At 38.4% G+C, this 23,036-nt stretch overlaps 1 protein-coding gene across 1 annotated transcript in view; it reads left to right on the top strand.

The window, feature by feature from the left end:
• SEMA3C (semaphorin 3C) overlaps nt 1–23,036 on the top strand; it is a 122,987-nt gene that overhangs the window by 4,284 nt on the left and 95,667 nt on the right. The gene's annotated exons all lie outside the window — the stretch shown is intronic.

Here is a 23,036-nt window from a genome sequence, read left to right as displayed (position 1 = left end):
TTTGCCGCATTGATCATAACTATGTACCCTTGAGTCTGAGAGACATCTGGAAGGAGACCAGCCAAGTTAGACCTTCCACAAATACCAACCAGCAGACTGAACAATTACAAGATATTGTATATTGTAGAGTATAGGGCCCTAAAGTTATGAGTGCAGTACTTGATAGGTGTAAACTGGCATGGTTCCAGTAAAAGCAGTAGTAGAAATTGCATTCCAAGAGGGAACTGCCAACGAAGAAGTACGAGTGAATTTCTTTGCCTTGCTTAAGTAACACTTACTTAATGTAGATGGTACTGATTCAGCACAACTCAACATAGAAGCAAGTTTGGCTGTGGTTGTGTATTACACCTGCAGGTTTGTCACAGTTACGCAAAACAGGCTGATTCAGATTTCCACATTGTGTCCATGGTGGCCTTGAAAGTAATCTGGGCTTTCCCTGATCTCTGGCATGAGCATAAAGTAGGAAGTGTTCAGGCTTTATGGTATTCAACTTTGTGAATGGGAAAGAATTATAATGAGGGGGTTTAACCTGGACTCAGGAGATTTGTGTTTTGTTACTTGGCTCATCACAGGTATCCTGCAAGTCTGAAACACAGAACCGCCCCCCAAAAACCCCAAACCTAGGGATTTAGAAAAAATAATGGCTGGGTGAATTGAAACCATATTTTCTCTGTCCCTCTCTGAAAGGAGGTTATCCCTTCTTCATTTAAAAGGGGTTATGACAGTTTTATGTCACAGCAACCCCTTCCTCTGGTGAAGTTCTTGGGCCCCAAGAGCTCTGCCAGCCTGCGCCAGCACTGGGGACACGACCTCAGCTCTTCGGTTCCTGACTGTAACCCTGCTGGGCTGCCTCGATTACAGCTCGCTTCTGCAATGTCATGTACAGTAGTTGCATGCCTTGTGTCCTCTCCTTGATTTTTGAAGTGATGCTTTGAATGGGTAAAACTGGGAGTGTCTAGCCTCAGTGAAATTTAGGGGAAAGGAGGTGTCACCAGGGCCTTGCAATACTATCTGATTCTCTTAAAATGAACATTTTACTTTCTCTAATACTTATCTCAACATTCAACCTTTAAAAAAAACCCTGCATTTTAAAGTCCTTGATTTTTTTAGTGGATCTTTCAAAGCCACAAAAGTAAGAAATTAGCTATGCATTTTATAATATGACAAGTAATGTCTGAAATAAAGGGCTGAGCTTTGCATAGAATATAAAAACAGTAATTTTATTTTTAAGCCCGATTTCCAGATGGTAAGAAACAGCCTTCATTATGTGAAAAGAGTTTGCAGGTTGTTGTGTATTTACAAGGTAATGGCCCCACCTGTAGTATGAATGTCTGTTCTATAAATCTTCATTTATTTACATGGGTACTGATATAGGAGGAAAAGGTGAAACTTTGTATTGTTTTCTTGCCAAGTGTGATAACATACTCTTTCTGCATAAGTTTCTTCATAGCTTATTGTTTTTAAATCATGTAGAAATATGAAGTTATTGGCTGTCGCCCTGCCCTGAGAAGTTGTCAGTTTTTGTGGAGAATTGTCACTCTTTTGAAGTGCATCATTTGAAAATAAAACTATAATTAGGACTCCTTATGTTTTAAATGACATTAGACAATAACGACAAGTCATTCAAGCTTAGGATACTTACATGATATTTTTCAAGTTCTGAATTGGACTTGGCTTGGTGTCTATAACTACATTGCATAAGTTTTGGGGGTAGAATGTATACAGGAGGAGAAAATGAGTGATGCTTTTCAAAGCTAACCTGCTTCTTCAGGATCAAGTCAATTGAGCTTATTCACTTCGCAGCATTTCTCATGGGAAAATCCAGCAAGTATCTTGACCTATTCTGTTGTTCGTCAGGAAAGATAAAAATGCGAATCGCTTGAATCATGGGCTGCTTTTCTCTTTGCCATCTACTTCATTAAGAATCAAATGTAATTAAAAAGTAAGCCTGGGTAATACCTCAAGAGCCTGATAATAGGGATTTTGCAATTAACTTCAATGGATGAAGGACTGCAACCCTAGTTTCTATTTTTGAAATAAAAAGCCTGGCCCCTTGTCTAATTAAAATGTAGTTCATGACTTAGCTGAGATTGTTAACTGTGTGCCTGACGTGAGTGTGGGACTTACTGCTGTCTGCACCCTGAGCGTCTTGAAAATTGCAGTGCCATACAGAACCCCGAGACCCAATTTCTATTGTTTTGCACCTTGTATAACAATTTACTCTGATGAAAGAAAAGGCCAGGCTGGAGCTGAACTGCATGCTTTGCACAGGTATATGTGGATATACATGACACTAGGCCTACAGAGAATTAGATGAAGGGGTTCTCAGTTTGATTGGGATGATTTGTCATAACCTAGTTGTCCTGTTCAACTGTGATGGCTCGGACCATCAGTATTTGTACAACATCTACACTTGAAGAGCCACCGTAGATGAAGAAAGAAAGGTGGCTCCAGCGTTTTCTAGTTCTGAAATTGCAGAGATGTGAAGGCTGTGGTGCAGCAGCTGCAGCAGTGTTAGGAAATCATCTACTGTGTTACCATGGAGCATGTAAGAGCCAGGGAACCTGGGATGGGGGAAGCAACTTGACACACCTCCCTACACTATTAGTATACCATCCTCCCTCCTCTTACCTCTTCTGGCTCCTTGTCCCCAGAATAGATCTTCCTTAATCTACTTAAATCACCCATCATAATTTAAAGCACCATAGTTTATTTTCTCCCCATAGCAAAAGACTTACCTTATCTGTTTATGAACAATCAAGTATAGTGCCTGCTGTTTCTCAAGCTGCATGCATTCCTCCTTGTTACTGCGCGTTCCTGAACAGATAATTGGGAGCTGTATCCTTCAGCTTTTACAGGGGCAAAACCTTTCTCAAATCCAGTGGGAGTATTACCAAAATAAGGAGTTATTAGACTCCAGGGTAGTGTCAGACTTTCATTTCATTCCAACTCACAGTTAGGTTTTGGGTTTTACTGCAACCCTAAAATGTTGGGCCATACCATTTTAACATCAGGTTCTGAATCAGTCAAAGCAGTTCCAGTACTTATTTTTGAAAATACACTCAAACAAATCTTTGAGCTTTACATTTATATGGAGGTGCACAACCAAGTGATAATTTCACAGTTTACTGGGAACATTTCATGCATTCCTACCTAAAATGTCTGGTCAAGCAGATATTTCCCATGCAGATTCTCCCATTGTCTCCAGTGAAAATTCCATATGAGAAGTGGATCAAGGCTAATTTGCAGACGGTTTTGTTCCTCTTTTTGTCATAAAATTACTAGAACACGTAAAGCACTTTTAAGAAAGTATCAGTCAGCTTCATTAATGACAATTAAAAAGCATAAAATGTCACCAGAGCAACAGCAGCACTTATTCAACTGTCAACATATTTTAAAAGATTTAATGCAACCCCTGTGGTTACCCTCAAGGAAAAATAAAGGAACTGAGAACCATTTTCTTTGAGCTCTTGAGCAACAGCAGTACAACTTGTTTTTAAACAATCCCTCATTGTAATGTTAATGTTACCACAGTTAATAAAAAGTTCATTTATTATTTGGGAGACTTTGTGCTGATGACAGTCTAGTAGGCAACGGTTTATGCTCAAATAGTTGATTGGATCTTTGGTGGTGTCCATGGAATGAAAGCTACTTGCAAAATGAAGTAGAGGTAAAGCATTTAAAGAAAAAGAAAGAGAGAAAAAAAAGAGAAAAGAAAAAGAGAGAGAAAAGAGAACCATGGTTTTATTTTTGTTTATATGCGGAACTCATACAGAAATCTCAAGTGTTTATATAGTTGCATAATTTTCAGCAAATTGTGGGTCAGATTTTCTCAAAACTAACTGATTTGTGGCTTTCACAGCTTCATGGACCTTAAATAATACTAATTTATAAAGCGTTGAACACCAACCATGTGAAAGTTCTTCCCCTTCAATTGTCTCACACTGGAGATCTAAAAACTTAACTCACTTTTGAATACTGTCAACTAAAAATAAAGCTCTTTCTTATCTTTAGTAGTGAAGTTGATATTTTTGCATTCGGTCGAATTTACAACTTTTGTTGTTCTTAAATACCTAATTTACAAATTGAAGTCTTTGGGGGTCATTTTTAGACTTTACCTTCTCTGTATATGGATGTTTTTTCTTGCTTTGTCTTTTTTTTTTACTCTGTTGTTAAAATAAGCACACACATAATGCAATAAATCTTACTTGTACAGAAATTGAATTACTTGAATAGGCTATGAGTTAAATGTAAAAAAAAAAAATCAAACAGATATTAAAGGAAGCATTCTGTAAAAAGCTCAGTACTCTTTCTAGAGTTCCATGGGTAGAGGTCCCACCTGCCAAATGGCATTGAATCTGCTTATTTTCACCTCACTGTTGTTCAGTGGCAGTGTCACTGAGTTGGCTTCACTGTCATTATTGTTGACATGAGTGTACGGGAGAGGAGGATTTCATGTATTGTTTCTGCATTTAAAGTTAGATTGTGCCATGTGCTGTGACTTCAGTTATGAAAATGATCATGCAATAAAGCTGAAGTCAGAGGCGATGTTTGTTCATTCTTTGTTCTCTGAAGTTACTACAAGAGGTACCCTCATAGGAAAGCACAAATAAGTACATGGTCTTCAAGGTAGTTAATTATCAGGCCCCAAATTTAGAGGAAAAACTTATAAATTTAATTATACTCTTGGATGAAGAACTCATCCAAATTTTAAGAAGTTTGAGAAGTTTGAGAAGACTTGAGTGTTTCTTGCACGATAAAAAGTAGATCTGTTATCTAAGAGATTACTTACTTCCTTTAATCTCTTTCTGTTCCCCAAGTCAGTCAATTTGACCTGTATCTGAACCATCTCATTTATTTTTATTTTGGTATGGAAAAATCAAACTTTATCTTAGAACATTTTGACAGATTCGACACATCTTAGCTCTCTCCACTTGTCACAGAAGAAAGCAGCTTATCTTGGACAATTCCACTGCTCTCTCATTACAATTCTCCCTTGTGTTGCCTGTCCAAGGCAAAGGCTGAAGTCCCTACATAGGCAGTTATATTGCCATTATTGTACAACACATCTTCTTTTATGTTTAAAGAAATGCGATGAGAGAAAAATGGCATAGACATTTCTAATACCGTATCTTTTTCAGGACTGTTGGAGTACCAGTAACAAGAGCTTCTCTGTGAGCCATTTTCATACTGCATGAGTTCACAGTACACTTTGATATGTAGTGCAGCACAAGCCTTTTTGTGTTTCAGATGTAATTAGTGACGTGACTCACAATAATTACTCATTTTATTGAAGTGCGTTGACTGAGATCCTGCCATGAATAAATACGTAGACCAAGACCTTATCCTGTCATTTGAACCGGCTGTTTCCTCAACATGTGTATTTTGTTCTTTTTGGTGCTGACTTTCAGTGTTCTCAATAACACTCCACAATAAAAAGACTAGGCACTCTTTCTCAGGGAAAGGCCTTTGTCGTAGGGACACAGTTTGCTGATTCACAGTGTGCCTTCTCATCTTACATTCAGATGTCAATGGCTGCAGCAGACACCAGGTTAAAAGAAGGCTGGTGTGTTTTCCCTAGTTCATCCAATTACAGCGTTGGGGTCTCAGGGATGCAACTGAAGAGTGAAAAATACTCCATTACCTGTGTGAATCAGTGTGATGTTGGATCTTCTATCTTACTGTGAAGTGTGCAAATCAAGTGCATGTTTCCAGTAATGAAGTGAACGATGGTGATTAATGGAGGGTTTACACCGTCTGTCCCTCCTCTCTTCCCTTCATACCTTCATCCTTATTCAATGCAAACTTGATACAATTGCATTTGCATCATTACTTCATCCGCCATTGATATGGCTTCTTCCTGGAAGCAGAAATCCTGCTTACTGGTTTACTGAAGCTAAGACTCTGGTCTCACAGTGGAAGGAAGATAAGGAGTGATAGCTTTGCCTCTCCCATGAAACCACTCTGGAGCTGGGACTATCATGCCCTTTAGAGAATTTAATTTTTCTTCTTATCCTTGTGAATATAAGGCTAACTACCTCTCCTTGAGGAAAAGCCTCTTGCTTCTTGTGTGGATAAGGTTGATGGAGGTTATGTTTCCTGTCCCTTTGTACAGCAGCTAGTATTTGGGATATTCCCAACTGCTACTCTCACCCAGTAAATCAGTTATGAAAAAAGTGAATGCTACAAAGGCTCCTCGATTACCACAATTAATACCCTAGATTATACCTAGGTTATTTTCAGAAAAACAGTATAAATATTTTTAACTAATGACCTTAAAATAATTATTTTATATTCCAAGACAGTGGTAGGAACAGGAGACAACATTTTAAAGAAATGTCCTGCTACCATCTTACATCTTGTCTACAAGAAACTGTAGCCCATGGCATCATTATCTGAAAAAAAAAAAACTTTTTTCTGGAACCCCCCCATCACACCATCTTGATAGAAAAATCTCTGGAACAGCATTTCACCAGTACACAATTCCAGTGAGTTCAATGAGGGAGTGCCAAGAAATGCAAGGTCTATTAGGAACTCTGTGTGTTGTTAGAGAGAGAAAATGGATTTCAGACCTGGTGTGTGAATACCCTCAAATCACCACAAGCTTAGAATTTGGTCTATGAGCACCTTTCAGGGCTGAGGTCTTCATTCTTAATTTGGTCACTTAATTTGGCCACCATCTCAGGAGTGTGATATGACATTTTTAATGACATCGGTAATCCTGGGGAAGAAAGAATGGCTTTGGTTTTGTTTTGTTTTTTTTTTTATTTTTATTTGGGGGCTTTAAGTAAATACTTCATTTAAAACACATCCTATTTTTATGAGAAGTTTTTATTTCTAGTACAAATTTCAAATGCAAATATGATTTTGTGAAATGCAACATTTAGAAATAGTTTGGAATGAATACCCAGACTTTTGAACTGTTCTGCTTAATCTTACTCACTGCTCTGGGATAAATGATTGCCTCACAAATATTATCTTCTAGAATGTGGATGAGGAGACATCGCAATCACCCTGGATTGCCAAGTTGCTTAATGGGAAAAAAATGTGTCTTGGCAGTTAATTTTATTAAAAAAAAATAATAATAAAAAAAAATTAAGCTGAAGCCAAATTCTTTAATTAAAGGCATCACTTTCAGCCATTAAGAGGGTCAGACTGGCATTCTGAAATGAAGAAAAAGTACTTTGCTTTAGAATTACACTGTAAATGTGTGACATATTAAAAGTCACTTTCAGCTATCTATTGTCTCAACTATTGTTTCCTTTTAGTATTTCCTTTGCAATTTCATAGTTCCTATATTGCTTTGCAAATGCAACGGAAAAAAACAAGGTGTTGTAAATCCCTCCCTGAGAGTAATAGGCTTTCTCAGTCACCTGTTTTTCTGATCATTTGTTGTTATTTCTTACAATTTTTTTCTTTTGCTTAATACCATTTCCCTTTACCATTCTTAATGAAAAATACATTTGCTTTTAAAAGCTTCAAGTTATGCAGAATAAATCAATTTCTGTCAGCCCAGAATCAATTAAATTGGGCAAATATTTGGCTTCTTTTAACATCAGTATAAATCAGGCTATATCGCTCAGTCTCCCAGCTTAAAGGAGCTGCAGAGTTAGATTTACAGGGATAAGGGAAATATATGAGGCAAGTGTCTGATCGCTCATTCAGTTCAATGGCTGGGAATGACGAGGTTCGTTTTCTTTCCTTCTCATGTAACAGACCAAGAATGCAAAGTTTTGAACAGCAGAAGGAGAAGATAAATACGGTATATGTGCACACAAAAATTAATAGTGTAAGAGGAAGCAAAGAGGGAAGTATAGTAGGACAGATGTATTCATAATCCTGCAGTAATTTATTTTTAATGCAAAAAGGCATGTGTATTTGAAACACTGTATAATACATACACCAATATAGAATCATAGAATCATAGAATTGTTAAGGTTGGAAAAGACCCTTAAGATCATCAGGTTCAACCAGTAACCTGTCACTGCCACGTCCACCACTAAACCATGTCCTCAAGCGCCACGTCTACCCATCTTTTAAATACCTCCAGGGAGCTTCCTAGTAATATCTCTAGGAATGTCTTCCTAGTAATGTCTCTTTTAAATACCAGCCTAAGGAGCTTCCTAGTAATGTCTCTTATCCTTGCCCCAGGGAGGCAGCAGACTTCCCTATGGGATGGGTCCGGTCGGCATATCGGGCCCTCTGTTCCCCTCAGAAGGGAGTCGCCTATGACAATTACCCTTCTTTTTTTCTTACCAGTGGCCGTTGTAATGCATGGGGCTGATTGGTTCCCCCTAGTCAGCCCCTTGGATGGATCACTGTCCGTATCTTCGTCCTGCTGGCCCTCAAGTTCCAGAGCCTCATACCTATTGTGTAACGGCACCTGGGAGGGCGACGTAGGCTGGGAGAGGATTCGCCTGCTGCGCCAAGCGGGGATCTGTTTCCATCCTCCTCCATCTCTTAGGTCCCCTCTTTCTGCCTGGTGGCAAGAGGGCCACCTGTACGCCTGCGTTTTCTGCTTTTTGATCCCAAACATTTTACTAGGTGTGAACCTAAAACTGATACAGAAGCTCCTTTAAAACACCTGCTGATCTCAGAAGACAAGAGTGGAGTTTCCTTTTCCTCTACTGAGCCATAGCCAGCCAGGGAATGAAGCATGGTGTTTTCCTTGGGGCAAACACTGTCACACACTTTGGCCTTTCTGGTGCATTTCAATGGCACAGGATGGTTTGTAACACATTTAGTGTCTACAGTTCTTAGAAATTCCTCCTTGTCTGAAATAACCAGCCTGCATGCCTGTCATTGCAGTTTTCTGAGATAGTCTCTGTGTTAATATGTTGAGTGCTCTTACAAGGCACGATATCAAATTAGTATACAAAAATGTGAGCACTTGCATCTTCAGAATGGCACTTTCTGGTTTTTTTTAATATCAACCAATTAAGATGTTATTTTCAAGGAGAGCCTTGGCATTTTTTCAAAAATTTACTTTTTGAGGCCTGAAAAGGATTTAGTTGGCATGGAGAGCTGATCCTGGGCTTAGACTTTTCGATGTCTTCAACGTGAACACAGCTGGAATTTTTTAAGCTGATTCGGCTAAAAACCCACTTCCTGCCACTGTTGAAAATAATGCACCATCTTTTTTTTTTTTTCCCTAAAGCAGACAAACCTACAGCAAAGACAAAAGAGTTTAAAGCCCTCATGAGGTGTTTTATTGTGGTTTGCGTTAAGGAAATAAAGCTGTGCATACATGGATATAAAATATGAAAATGAATATGCCTGTAAAGCCATTCCCTCTGATTTAGTAACTTACCATCTTTATAGCTTTGATAAGTCCCTTTAAAATGTGTCAGCCATTCATTTCTCTGGTAGAAACCTTGTTTTTCTTACGGATACTTGCAAACATAAGACTTTTTCAAACATTATTTTCAAAAGTAAAGTAGGAGAAGAATCAAATGTCCATGATTCTTATTTCATTGGATGTTTCTTCAAGTTCCTTCTCTACTGTTTCCTGAACTCAGGTAAATGTGTTCTTAAGCTCACACAGGCAGCTGAAAATGTCTGTGCCTGAAGTGGCAAAACTGCATAAAATTGCAAAAATAGTTTGAAACTTTCAGATGTGGTCAGGTATACCACTATCTGCACTAACGCTGTTCAGAAAGTGAAGCAAGGAGAAGACTTACAAACTTGGCCAGCATGGTTTGGCCCACCAGTCAGATCCAACAAAAACAGTTTTTTATCTGATCCCATCTTTTCCTTCATGACACAGGAGCATCTTTGCTTGGACAGTATGTGCTTCCTTAGCCAATGAATTCTTCCTCCAGCTCCAGCAACCTGAAGATGAGCAGTGAGTTCATGAAGCACTAGCATGGTGCTTATAGAAGAGAAAGAACATGAGTCTTGATGCATTTGTGTGTATATATGCAACTGGACTAGTTAAAGCTGCTGCTGTGTCCACTTCAAAAAAAGCAGGCAGTGGGGGAGAGGGCCAAGCACAGGAATTCAACATCTCCCCAGCAGCTGGGGAGAGCAGACCACCCTGATGCAGGAGCTCTGAAGAGTGTTTTATAGAGGAAGGTTGTGCCAGCTGAATCAATACTCGGGCAGGTTTCATACCTACTGTGGTAATTTCCATAGATGTGTTGGGGGGGTGGGGGTCTAACACAATTAAATATTTCAGGTTATTTTTTTTTTTAAACACAACCTTTCTTGAGTTGGATTTGTTTGCAGATACAGGAATCTGCCACAGATGATGACTTAATTTCCATTTGCTATTTCAAAAAAGATACATTTCATTCCAGATTCTCAGGGTGTCATTGCCAAAGAACTTTCCCTTGTCAGAGCACTCCAGATACATGCAGCACTGTGGTACTGTGATGAGATGCCTCTCCATTGTTATTATTATTATTATATTTGTGCTTCTATTGAGTGTGTTTTTATTGGTATTAGTATTGGTATTGGTATTGGAGTCAGGCACTGAATGCTGGTTATGAGGCAGCCTGTCCTTCTCCTTGGATACTCAGTTCCTCCCTTATCTTGTCCTTAAAGAGGTGAAAGAAGTCTAAGTGGACTTGTCCAACAGGCAAGAAGATAAGATTTTTCTTTTCTCTATGGGTGGTGACTGTGAAGGACCTTTGCTTTAAGGTTATTGTCTCTCTACACGAGGGGACAATGGCATTGGGAGGGGTTTATGGCTTGCTTATGGCTGTTGAAAGCTTCCCTAGCCAGCCAGAGAAAACTGTCTTTCAGATCAGGTTGGATGTGAGAGAAAACATCTAACATCTAAGATCAACTAAACTTGAGATTGTGTGTAACATCAATAAACCACAGCACTCTGAACAAACAAGGTGGCCACTCACTGTTTACTGTTCCCTTTGCTTATTTTTTCTGCTCTGTGATAGCCCCAACCTGTTTGCTGAGCAGCTGAAAATGAGTTTTGTTCAAAGTGTGTCTAATTCTTGGTTGATAGGTATGAGTACTATGTGGAAATGTGTGAGAGAGAAATAGCAGATTGTGGGACATTTTTTCTCTAAAAGGCCCTTTCAAGAAAGCAACTGTTTATCTGTGGAGAGTATGGGGGTGATGTAGCAGTCAGCAAGAGGTGAAAGGATCTTGTAGAGATTACTAAAAGGCACAAGGAGTTGGGATGAAGTTACTCCACCCCAGCTCACATTGTATGACAACATTCAGCCATAATGTCTGCTCTAGAGGTAATCTCCAGCTCCTTTGAAGCTGACTTCAGATCTGATACCAGATCTTCTCATGTTGAAGAAAGTACACGTGTGTATTCTCTTTAGGCTCAGTTAGGAGGCAAAATATTAATTTTCTACACAGCAATTGAGCATGGTTCTAGCCTACTGTGTCATTTATATGTTAAAGTTTTCTGCAATCATGACAATTTATTTGTTTTGATTTGTTGAGAGAAGATCAGGGAAAGAGATTGCTGTGTCCAGTTTTGGGCCCTCCCAGCATAAGAGGTGCTGGTGAAATGGAAGAAGCCCACTGAAGGGCCACTAAGCGGTTATGGATGCTGGAGCATGTGGCAGACGAGGAGAGGCCGAGGCAGCTGAGTTTCTTCAGCCTGGAGAAGGGAGGGCTAAGGGGCATCTCGTGGCTGTCTTCAACTCTTTGATGGGGAGAGCACAGAGAGGGCAGAGCCAGACTCTTCTCAGAAGTGCACAGCGACAGGACAAAAGGCAAAGGTCTCAAGTTTTAGCAATACAAATTCTGTTTAGATGGTAGGACTTTTTTCCTTTCTTTTTATTTTTTTCACCCTGAGCATAGTGAGACATTGAAACAGGTTGTACAGGGAAGCAATGGACTCTCCATCACTCCAGGTATTCGAACAGCTAGATGAGGTCCTGTGCAAACCCATCTCACTTCAGCAGCTAGCCCTCTTTTGAGCAGGATTTTGGCTGACATAACCTTCAGATGTCCTTTCCAACCTGGGTGCTTTGTGGTTCTATGATTTTATCAGCGATCAGCAGATGTGAGTATTAAGACGTTGGTATCTATTTTGGCAATGTTTCCGGCATAGCTTATCTACTAAAGCAATTCTGAAGAAGAAAGTTAGCTTTTCTCAAAAAGGTTAGAAATCTGTCCCAAATGGCCTAGCAGCTTGTGTTCACAATAGAAGCTATAAACACTCAACATCAGGAATTTTTATTTAGATGCCTACTGCAAATTATTGTCCCTAAAGTGTGGGTTTCCAAGCTTGAAACCTTGCATGTTGTGTAAATTGTTTTCTTACAGTTTAATACAATCGATTTCCCTGGTGTGGAAGGGAAAAAAATGGGCTGTCTGTAGCTCCACAGTAAAATACAAAAATTCCTCTTCTAAGGAATGGCAGAAATCCTAGATAATGCAGCATTACATGAAATGATATGAAAGCAATGTCAGATGATTCTATCTGTATTTTCTGTACATAATCTCCTTAGTTCTCTTGTTTAAGAAAAAGAGATTGCCTTCTTGTTGTTAAACTGAGCTCATTCATAATATGGTGAGTAAATTACTACACATTATGATGAAGTGTGCAAAATGTAACTAAATTTACAGGTGCAGAATTTATTTATTTATTTTAAAAATTCTATCGAACTCCTTTAATACCGAATTAAAATTAAGTTTAAATTATATAAATGACATTTCTGACCAAATTTCACAGTATACATTTGGTCTCAGAACAGATGCTAGATCTTTACTTGTGGTGACATCTGGTTCTAGTTTGTTTTCAAAGTTTGTATCTGTACATGTGTATAATGTTACATAGAACAGATAAAGCAGACTTCTACAGTACATACTGTGTTTGTGGAGGTATATATGTCTAGTTCTGGGCAAGTTTTATGTTATCTGATGTATGGCAGATGTATAGCAAATAAAGTTTGCAAAAATGATATTAAAATGGCAAAGTCCAGAGTAAAAAATTCTAAACTACCTGGCCACGTCCTGTTTCATATGCATACCATCCTAAATTTGCCCAAGCTATGGTATTTTCTTTCTTTTCAGTGGCTGAGTTTGCAAGCTTGAGCTCTGTTCTTTAAAGGTAAATGCACATACACGCACACATACATGCTTGCACAGCCAGCATACAAAAAACTAGTAATATGATGCGTGCTTCTGAGCTTGTTCTTTTCAGTCATGTGATTGATACTGTATTATTTTGAATATTTGAAAAAGTCATTAAAAGTGTATTGATTGTTAGGCTGTACAGACTTAGGGAAACTGTCTTTAACCTCTCTGAAAGGCTGTAATGGTCTCTTACTGACAGTATTTAACAAAAACACTATATTTTTCCTGTCTTCCATAGAATCACAGAATCACATGGGTTGGAAGGGGCCTCCAGCCAACATCCTGCTCAAAGCAGGTCTGATTGATCAGGTTGCTCTGAGACATGTCCACTTCAGTCCTGAATAACTCCAAGGGTGGAAATCCCACCTTTTAATGTCAGTGTTCCAGTAGCCTCCCAGTAGGTCACTGTACACAGCAATAAGGTTTCCCCTTTCCCTTTGCTTCTTAAAACTGAGCAAACCCAGTTCCCTCATCTCTCCATGTATGCCATGTGCTCCAGAAACCTTATTTGTTCTTTGGCTTATTTTTAGTCTTGGAAAGTGATTCTTCCATTCTAATGGTGAGCTGCTCACTTCAGTTACTGCTCACCATCTCTTCACCCCTCTTCAGGCTCATCTCTGCCTATAATATGAACAGAGTCTGACTCCGTTCATATTAAAATAGTTCATCATTCAGCCACTTTAAAACTAAGATCAGAATCAGAACCATATATCTGTCTATGTACTTAATGACTATTAAGTTGTTTCAGTGTCCAGTTTGGGAAGAAAAAGGAGGATTTCATTGGCTCCAGGGGGGTTAGAGTCAACTATTGAGTTTTTTTTCCACAGAGTGTGAACAAATGTGAGTGTTGTGTCCCATGGCAGTTTTTTTCTTGAGGCTGGATATCATGATATCATGAGGAACTCTCCTGCCAGCCATTTTTAGAGAAGTTTCCCTGTAGCTTTCTGTGGATACCTTTTGATTCCTGACCATAACTCAATTCCTATAAGCAGTTTAAAAGGAAAAGCCTGTGTATCCATTACCAGTTCCCTATTAATTTACATTTTGGGCATTAATTCTTGTCATTAGGGGAAGCCAAAGCATTGTGTCATTTTGGTAATACCAAAATAGGAGCAAAATAGCTTGTATATGAATAATAAGATAGAAAAGATCTCAGTTCGGTGCTTTAGACTCTACTTTGTGCAGACAAATTCATTCTCTGTGTGGTAAAGGATAGGTGGATTTTGTCAGTAAAGAGGTATTCATTTTCATTTGATCTGCCTTAATCCTGAGGATGTGGGTTCAGATCCCAGAGCCATTGGAAATATTATCTTGATGCTTCCATCAGCCTTCAAAAGCTCTGTGATTGAAGGCTCTCAGCAGCTGTTATCTACTATAATAAATGCCAATGATAAAAAAGACTAGACGAGACGAAGATATTTTTTGAAGAACAAATAAAACTCTTTTCCTTCTAAATTAAGTTAGGAAAAAAAATCCTTTGATGATTTCTTTATTGATAGAAAATACCAACAAGATTGTTCTTGGATAAAGCAATTGTTCTTTTCCACAAATATTGCTCTAGGATTTGGGGGTCACAGTTCATAGCAAAATATGCTGCCTCTGTTTGCCCAGCTGCCACACCTTCTCTGCCTTATGTCCTCCTGCACGTGAAAAAAGAGGCTGAAAGCAAGGTAAAGGGAATAACAGATTTAGTGCTGGTCTGCTTGTAGACCATAATTAATGTAAATGATGTTACAGGATTAAGAATTTTTGCTTCCATGTACATAGCCCACCTGACATTCTGCCCTAGTATTTAGCACTGGGAAGAGGCCCCTGGTGTGATTTTGGCTAGATAGTGGCATGCAACAGTGATCCAGAATGCAAGACTAAGTCTTGCAAGTTTTTTTTATTATGATTTTTTTTTTTAATTTACTGGTAAGTCAGGGTTACAACAACAGCAAACTGCTGTTCCAGCATAACCAGGGCAGTCTAGATAGAATGAGACCTCAGAAACGAGCAAGCCAAAATGTCAAAACCAAAGGAAACTCTTAAGGAGAAAAAGGACATGGAAAGGCTGTTTCTTCCAGCTTTTATTCTGAGTCCAATTTTACAGATGTTACACACAAATTAAAGTAAGATTGTGTTACAGAATTTTGTGTTACAAAACTTATGGTACAAATTTAAAAAAAAAAAAAAATCTGTATTCATGTCTGTGTCTCCATACACTTTGAGCAGATGCATTTTAATTTTAAAATGGTCCACAGAGGTTTATCCACAACATATAGCTTGCACTGCAGCAGTCTTTCTCTGCCTTACATGTTTCCATTTGGTTTTGGCAAAACAAAAGGAAACAACAACTAAAAAGACATTTCATTTTCTGGGGGAAAAAAACAGAACAAAACATAAATTCTTCTGAAGTCCACTGATGTTACTGAGCTTTGGATCATGATCATATTTTCCAATGGGTTCAGTATTTCAATTAAAAATCTGCATCTAATCCCTAAAAGAAGGTGATTATGAACAAAGTGATACATGACAGTGTTCAATGATTTTTTTTTCAAGTGTAAGAGAGTATTCAACTTCCTAATGAAAGTTAGAATGAAAACAAAAAAAGATTAGAGGGATTTTCTCTTTTTTTACATTTTTTTACAATTTTTTCTTACGTCCCAACTTCAGCATGAAGCGTTTATCCAGTTCAGAAGTTTCAAAGTCCATGGAAGTGTGGATGCATTAACAGGGTGGCACTTAACACATCCCAGGACAGGCCTGGCTGCTCCCTTGGCAATGATGAAAAGGGTAAACGTTTGCTGCCGTCCCTTCTTCACTGCCCATGCCAGTAATTGCCACTTTGTATTATTTATAGAGACAGGGTTGGTTTGCAGGTTTGTTTTTTCCTTTTCTCTTTAGCCACTACCCCACACGACTGCACCCAAGCTTTTTGTTGAGGTTTGTCTGGTGGATGCAGAATGAAAAATTTTTGTGTACTTTGCCATCTTATGACAACTGGCAGCAACTGAAATGAGGCATGTCAAGCAACTACCACAAAAAGAAATCAGTAATTTACAAGTTCAGACAAAGGTTAAAGAAACAGACCTTCTCTGTAATTGTGCTGTGTCATACAGTTAGTTAATATTTTCACATTTAAGAATATTTAATTTTCCTAATTGAGGGAATGTTGCTCTACAGTTCAGAAGAGAAGGTGAAATCAAAAGCAAAATACTTGCTTTTTCAGCAGAGCAGTGCTAACGCTTGTGTTAGTCAGTGGGAATAATATGGGGGTGGATTGGAAGCAGTAATTCATTACTGTCTCTCCTGCAGTCAATTAAATATGTCATACCTAACTGATTAAAGCTGCCTTTTTTCCATTATGATGATAATAATAAGATTCTTCTGAAACAGACTGAGAGTAGGATCATTTCTCCCAGCATCTCAAATCTTTAAAGGAAGGGAAAAAGTAAAATCCAAATGCCAGCCTTACCAGTTTGAGTTTGATTATGCAGCGTCAAAATCAAATAAAGATTTTTCAAAATTAAAAGAAGAACAAAATGCTCAGCTACAGAGTGTCTTTAATGAAAAGAATCTCAACAAGGTTTCATAAGAAACATGAGATACCTAGAAAGGTTTATAAACTTTTTAATACTGCTAGTACCTATGTGGCCATTTGTGCTAATGCTGCCTCTTTATTCACAGGGGTGTTGGAAAAATAAAATTTATTAGTGACTCTGAGACTTGCAAATACCTGAGTTATGAGGACCATATATGTACTGAGGGGGTAATTGTATTCTCTACAAATACAAATTCAAATTTCTATAGCTCCAAAGTTTTTCTTCCTACTCTGATGTTTACTCCTGTTAATAGCTACACCTGCTGAATCTTAAACAGTGCAACACATTTGAGAAATTTTCACACATTATAAAACCATGGGTCAGAAAGCTGATGATCTGCTGTGTAGATACAAGCTTAATAGATGAAGATCCTATGTGAAATCACAGATCGTCTCATGTAGCGAAGAAGTTCCTGCTTTCTGCACCCTTCCCCCATCCCCAATTTGTCTGCCTTTCAAATAGTATAATTATAGAAGGATTTCATAGAGTTGATCTCTTTAATGTCCTTCTCTTTCTATAAAATCTATTGTTATTTATTTCTAAGCTCCTTAAGAGACTGTATACTATTTTGCCAGGCTAAAATGTGCATTGCTCTGACAATTCTTCACACTTACTGTCTCCTCCAATTTGATTCATATTTTCTCCCTTCTGTATCTAGTCCCCTGCCCAAGTTAAAAAGTAAAATAAAGTAGAAAAGATGTTTGGGCCTCTGAACACATTGCTGAAAGGTTCCTTTTTCTACACACAAGTGTTCAGAGTATTTCTCACAGAAGAATAGCATAAATTATGGAGATTGCGTTCACAGAACAGTGAATGGTATTGTCAGTTTGCTTAGGAAAACGTAATGGGGTTGTAAAGAAATACTATCATCTACTTTATTAGAGTAAAATTTGACAGCTGGAAAAACAAGGGCAATAGGCTGGCTTCCATTTTCCATTGATTTTAGCCCCTAACATTCAGAAGACTTCCTTTTCTGCAAAACCACATTCACACTGCCTACACACGAACACACAATGCTCTTTTGCTTCAAGCCAGAGGCAGATTAAACTTCATTAGGAGAGTAAAGCTTAAGGAAAGTTCAAACTGTAACAGATAGTAATTTGACAAATAAAGAAGTAGCATTTGTTTTACTAAAGCCAAAAATAAAGGCTAGAGCGAGGTTCCCATGGTTCTTTTGTACCTTTAACCATTGGGTAGGAATACAGTCACTTTTCACAGTCTGGTTTACATACCGTATAACCCTGGTAGCCACATACCATGGCTTTTTTAATGCACTTAAGCAGGCAGTGGAAACACACATATCTCTCATTAAATAGAAAAAAAATATGCCTATAACGTATTTACCTTAGAGCAAGAAATAAGAACTGGAACAAGAATATGTTTTCAAAGTATTCTTAGGTAGATGCACTAGTAGCTCAGCTTAAAAGCAACAAGAATGAATGCATTTTATGTCTGGATAGATTGGATTAGCTTTCTGTAGCAACATTAAATTCTCACTCAAGCATCCTCATAGTTGCACACTTTCCCAGGCCCTGCTAGCTCTAGGATAAAGGACAGATCATTGCAGTTGAGTGACAGATACCTGTGGTAACTAATGAGCTGTGATTTGAGAACTTAAGTTGTTCTCAGTCCACTAGCAAACTAGATAATGGCTAACATGCAGTGGCACAATCATGTGCAAAGGTCTCTAACATTAATACCTGAAAACTTTTTATTAATTTATACTGGATGAGCTTCAACAGACAATTTACCAATGAATGATGCTACTTGCTATATGTTATATGCTGGAATGCACAACAATATTACAAAGTGAGGGCTAATACAACAAAGCAATAACGTGCTGAAATGTCTGACAAAAACATTGTGTGCCTGGCTCCTGGATGGTATTCAAAGCCTGTGTTAGGTGTCTGTGCTTGCTCTTGAGCCCATGGGGAGAGTTAGGCACCTCAGATTGGGAGCTGAAGCAACCCTGTCCAATGAACAAATGCTGCCAAAAATCATCATGCTTCGTTAAACATTTCCTGGGAGTAGCTAGGGAGAGTTGTTGGGGACAGGAATAGAACACAAATCTTGATATTTAATTGTCTTATTCAGGTCTGCAGGGAGGTACCTCTATCAGCCTGGAATTCACATGAAAGGTCATTGCCTGAAGAGAAATGTTTGCATAGTTTGCACTCAGAGAGCTGAGCAGAGATTACTTTCTCTTCTGCGTTGTATATAATAAAGACTGAGAAAAAAGTGTTTGAATTTCAATGTTAATTTAGAAGCAAAAAGGCAGAAGTTCCAATTCCAGCCCGTGTTTCCTAAATAGCTGTTTCAAGTAGGAGGCGTAAGGTAAGGTATTCAATGAAGTGTACTTTTCACTCCTCTCTTTAAGCTCTGCCACTATACACAAAAATTAATTCAGAATGAACTGAACTAGACTGAGAAGCATAAAGAACAGTAGATTACATCTCAGTCCTAGCTGCAGTTTCTTGTTTTCATAATTGCAACTTTATTTTATGCTAACTGGTAGCTCTGTAAAACAGAGAAACTGTCCATTAGGAGCAGCCTTTGGGATGGTGGAAGACCAGAGCTGTGGCCAGCTGCTGCTCCATTCTTCACATCCACCAGATGATTCCTGTAGCCCACTGAAGGGGGTCATCAGCCATCTGGCCCCAAAATCTTCTCTTTGACTCTCTTCTGCACAGATTAAGCCTCAAAGATTAACTGTTGGGTTGCATCTCCAAGGCTGGTTGCAGGGAAACATCTAATTTTGAAAAGCTGCTACCACTTTGGCCTGACTTCAGGCTGGCTCACAGATGCCAGAACTGAGTTAATTTTGTGTATGTCACCATAAGATACTCCTATGCTTGGAGGTTTTAAGTTCTTGCTGTTATGAGTGAACAAATCTGTCATTTCTGTATGCTAGTGATCCCCAAATGCTGCATACAGACATACAGAGGTGCCTGTGTTCTGGAATGGATTTAAGCCGTGGTGAATATCTCCTTTAAAACTTTAATAAGGTTAATTAAATTGTTGTTTCATGCTCTGTAAGAACAATTTGCTTTATGACTTGAAGGAAACTACTACACCGAAAGCAACTATAAAATGATGAAGACTGTGAATTTAGTTGTTTTATAAATTATTTTTACAGAAGTAAAGGGGAAAAAGAAGAGATAAAACAAGTCAGGGAGAAAATAGTACATTTATTTGACATAAGGCATACTTTGTAGTTAATACATGTATCAGAACAATCCTGAAGACGCTCATTTAAAAACCGTGAAATGCAGGGCAATACATACTTATAAGCTAATTCTGAAGTGCGTAATTAATAAAAATTGCCCTATGTTGCAATTACAATTTGTGCTGACAGTGAAAAATACAATTTGAAACCACACATTTAGGCTGACTCCCTCTTCTCTCTTCGTCATTCAAGTAGCCTTCTCAGCTATGTATGTGGGGGCAGCTGCAGTTACCTCTAATGAAATTACTCCAGCAGAGAATTTGGCACAGTTTCATTAACTTTGCTTGTTTCTTGGAGCTTTTATGTCTCATTCCCTCAAGCAACAGGATAGATATCTATTCAAGATACTTGTGAATTCAGAACACTTTATAATTTTTGCCTCAGGTAAGAAAGATACCTAAATATCTCTCTTTTCCTAATATGTACACATGTACACACACTTCTCTATCCCTTTTTCTACGTATGCACACACATATACCTAGGCACAAAGTGTCATTGTGGGACCTCTGTTTTAAGAAATAGACCCAATTAATATTTAAATCCATTCTTAATGAAAAGACATGCCTTACAAATGTAGGAATCTTGAAAATCAGAAATATTAGAAATCTTTAACTCCTCTAATCCACCTCATTTCAGTGAAAAAGTGTTTGCTCCAGCACATTTTTGTAGTGCTTTCTCTTGTTCAGTAATGAATGTCCTAAGCACAGAAACTTTTTTCTGAGCTGTTATTTCAGGAAGAAGAATTATTTTCTAACTATGAGCCTTTGTTTTCTATTTTGTAACTCTTTGTAACAGTGAATTATACTTTTGTGCACCATCCTAATCCTATCCTGTCTGAGCACAGAGCACTCACACAGAACTGTTGTTATGTTGCTTTACAATCATTTTTTGGCCTTGCTGGCCATGCTTTGGTTTGTTTGTTTGTTCATGTTTTCTTGATCTTCCTTCATAATTCGGTCTCTTCAGTCTCTTGAATACTTAGAGCGTTCCAAACTCATGCCAGTTTTCCTTCACATTACTAATACTGAAGAGGCTAGCAAGAGAGTTTGTTATTCCATGGATAATCTCAGGGTGGTAAAGGGCTGTTCTATGATGGGATTCCTCCAGGTAGGGTTCAAAGTAATGCTAAATACAATTCAGTGCATTTTTAATTTATTTCTTGCAGGTGCATATGCTTCCATTGTTCTGATGGTAATTTAATGTGTGCAAATCCAGACTAACTCCCTTGAAGTCAGTGAATATGCATCACCTTCCTAATTGTGTATTAAGGTATTAGATTTGAAATAGTAAAAATACAGTGAGCCAAGTCCGTAGGCACCCTAACATATCACAAGTGGCACAGTGATAGTGAAGTAATAGAGCCAAGACTTTGGACAACTCTATTTAGATGCTTACGTGCATGCTGTTTCCTGAAGCTTGTCATTTTGCCATTGACTCACCAGCTGTACAAATGCATAGGGCTGCACTCTCAGCTTTTTAATATATTCAGGCATATGTCTATTCTTGCCCTCTAAAGACCACATGTGCGGTAGGACAGAAGCATGAATTAGAGGGTATGTCGTTCCAGAGTTTTTCAGACTAATTCATCTTAGATTTTGCCATTCAGTTTGACTGGAGATGGAAATCTCAGGTTTTACCTACAAAAGGAAATGATACCTGAAGTCACGCACCTGAAGGTCACTCAAGCAATTTCCTTACTGATGCCCGAGATAGGATTACCTTGGCAGGTGTAATGGGGGAGACCCTTGCTAAGTTGGTTTGCTGGTAAGAGCAGGCAGCAGTGTTGCATTAGGCTGCTTTCATCTCAGGGATTTGTCTACCACCTTCTCTCCACAGCACTTCATGACTCTGCTTTTAGTTCTCAAGGCAGTCTGCTGTTCTTGGTGTCTGCAGACAAGAAGCAGAGAGGTCCAGATACGGTGCTGTGATACTGGAATAGGGACCTCATGTAGGAACCAGTTACATGTTTCTCACTCTGTGACTTGATATTGTCAGTATTGTTACTAGAGTTGGAACATTCCAGTGAAAGCAGATTTTATCAGATTTGTTCATAACAGAGACTTGCTGCCAACTCTGAATCCTTTCTCTGTATATTCCTCATGTGTATGGGTATGTCTGTTCTGCTGAGGGCTTCCTTCAAAAGCAGAGTTTTGTCTTGGCCCTACAGACTTATGCTCTGAACAGCCTCATATGTAACCAACAAGGGTATTTAGGTCTGAAGTTTGGTGTGAACCTCAGGCTTGGTGTAACGTTGTTTACTCAGACAATTGTCACCGGTGGCAGCACTCCTTATTACACAACTTAGAAATCGGCTGCCTCCTTGGCCCCTCCTATGGTATCAAGATATATTCCACAGAAAACAGCCTCCACATTTACTCATCCTCTCTGCATGCCCAGAAAGAAGATAGTGATGGAAAGGAGATGAAAATGTAGTTCAGCAGTGGAATCTTTACTGCTGTTGTGCAATATGCATGTAAAATCATCTCCTTATGCCTGTTGTTTACTATGCAACCAAAAAGAAGTTGCACTGCTCAGAAATTTGCACTCTTAAGAAGAAAAAGTTTAGCTGATCCATCAGTTCTTTGAGCTGGAGTTAAAAGGGGTACAGAGAAACAAGTGCTTGAGGGAATTTGTTTATTCTAATGCTTAAGATATTTTTTTCTAGCGAATGTATCCTTGCAAAATAGGACCCAGGTAAATCAAACTAACAAAATAAATTAGACCTATATGGTTGGTTGTATTTTTTTTTCATTTTAGGTGCATAAGATGCCTGAGGGCAGTTTTAGCTTGCATAGGTTTCAAAGGATTGTAAAATCAGTTATATGGTATATGCAAAAGAAGAAGAATTTCTGGTTTGTTCGTTTGCTTTCTTTATGGTTAAATGTCTGTGTGCCATGCAACAGGCAGGTTTAAAGTGCAGAAGTGTTTAGGTATGCAATAGGGAATTGTGTTTAATTAATGATGTTTAATTAATTTGATGCTGCTGTTCTTTAAGTAGAGTAAATGAATGTAGGCTGTACTTTTTGAGCCCATTAGCTTTATCACTTCCTTGAAGGTATGAAAAAATTTGGAAGAAGCATTAGGACAAGTATTAAATAAAATCCAAAATGCTTATATTTTCATTGGAATAATTAGAATTTGTCCTTGGATTTTAAAGCAGTTTT

This window comes from Platalea leucorodia, assembly GCF_965183815.1.
Source record: "Platalea leucorodia genome assembly, chromosome: 4".
Classification (NCBI taxonomy): Eukaryota; Metazoa; Chordata; class Aves; order Pelecaniformes; family Threskiornithidae; genus Platalea; species Platalea leucorodia.
Note: the sequence above shows the minus strand (reverse complement) of the source record. Positions and strands in the feature narration are given on the sequence as shown.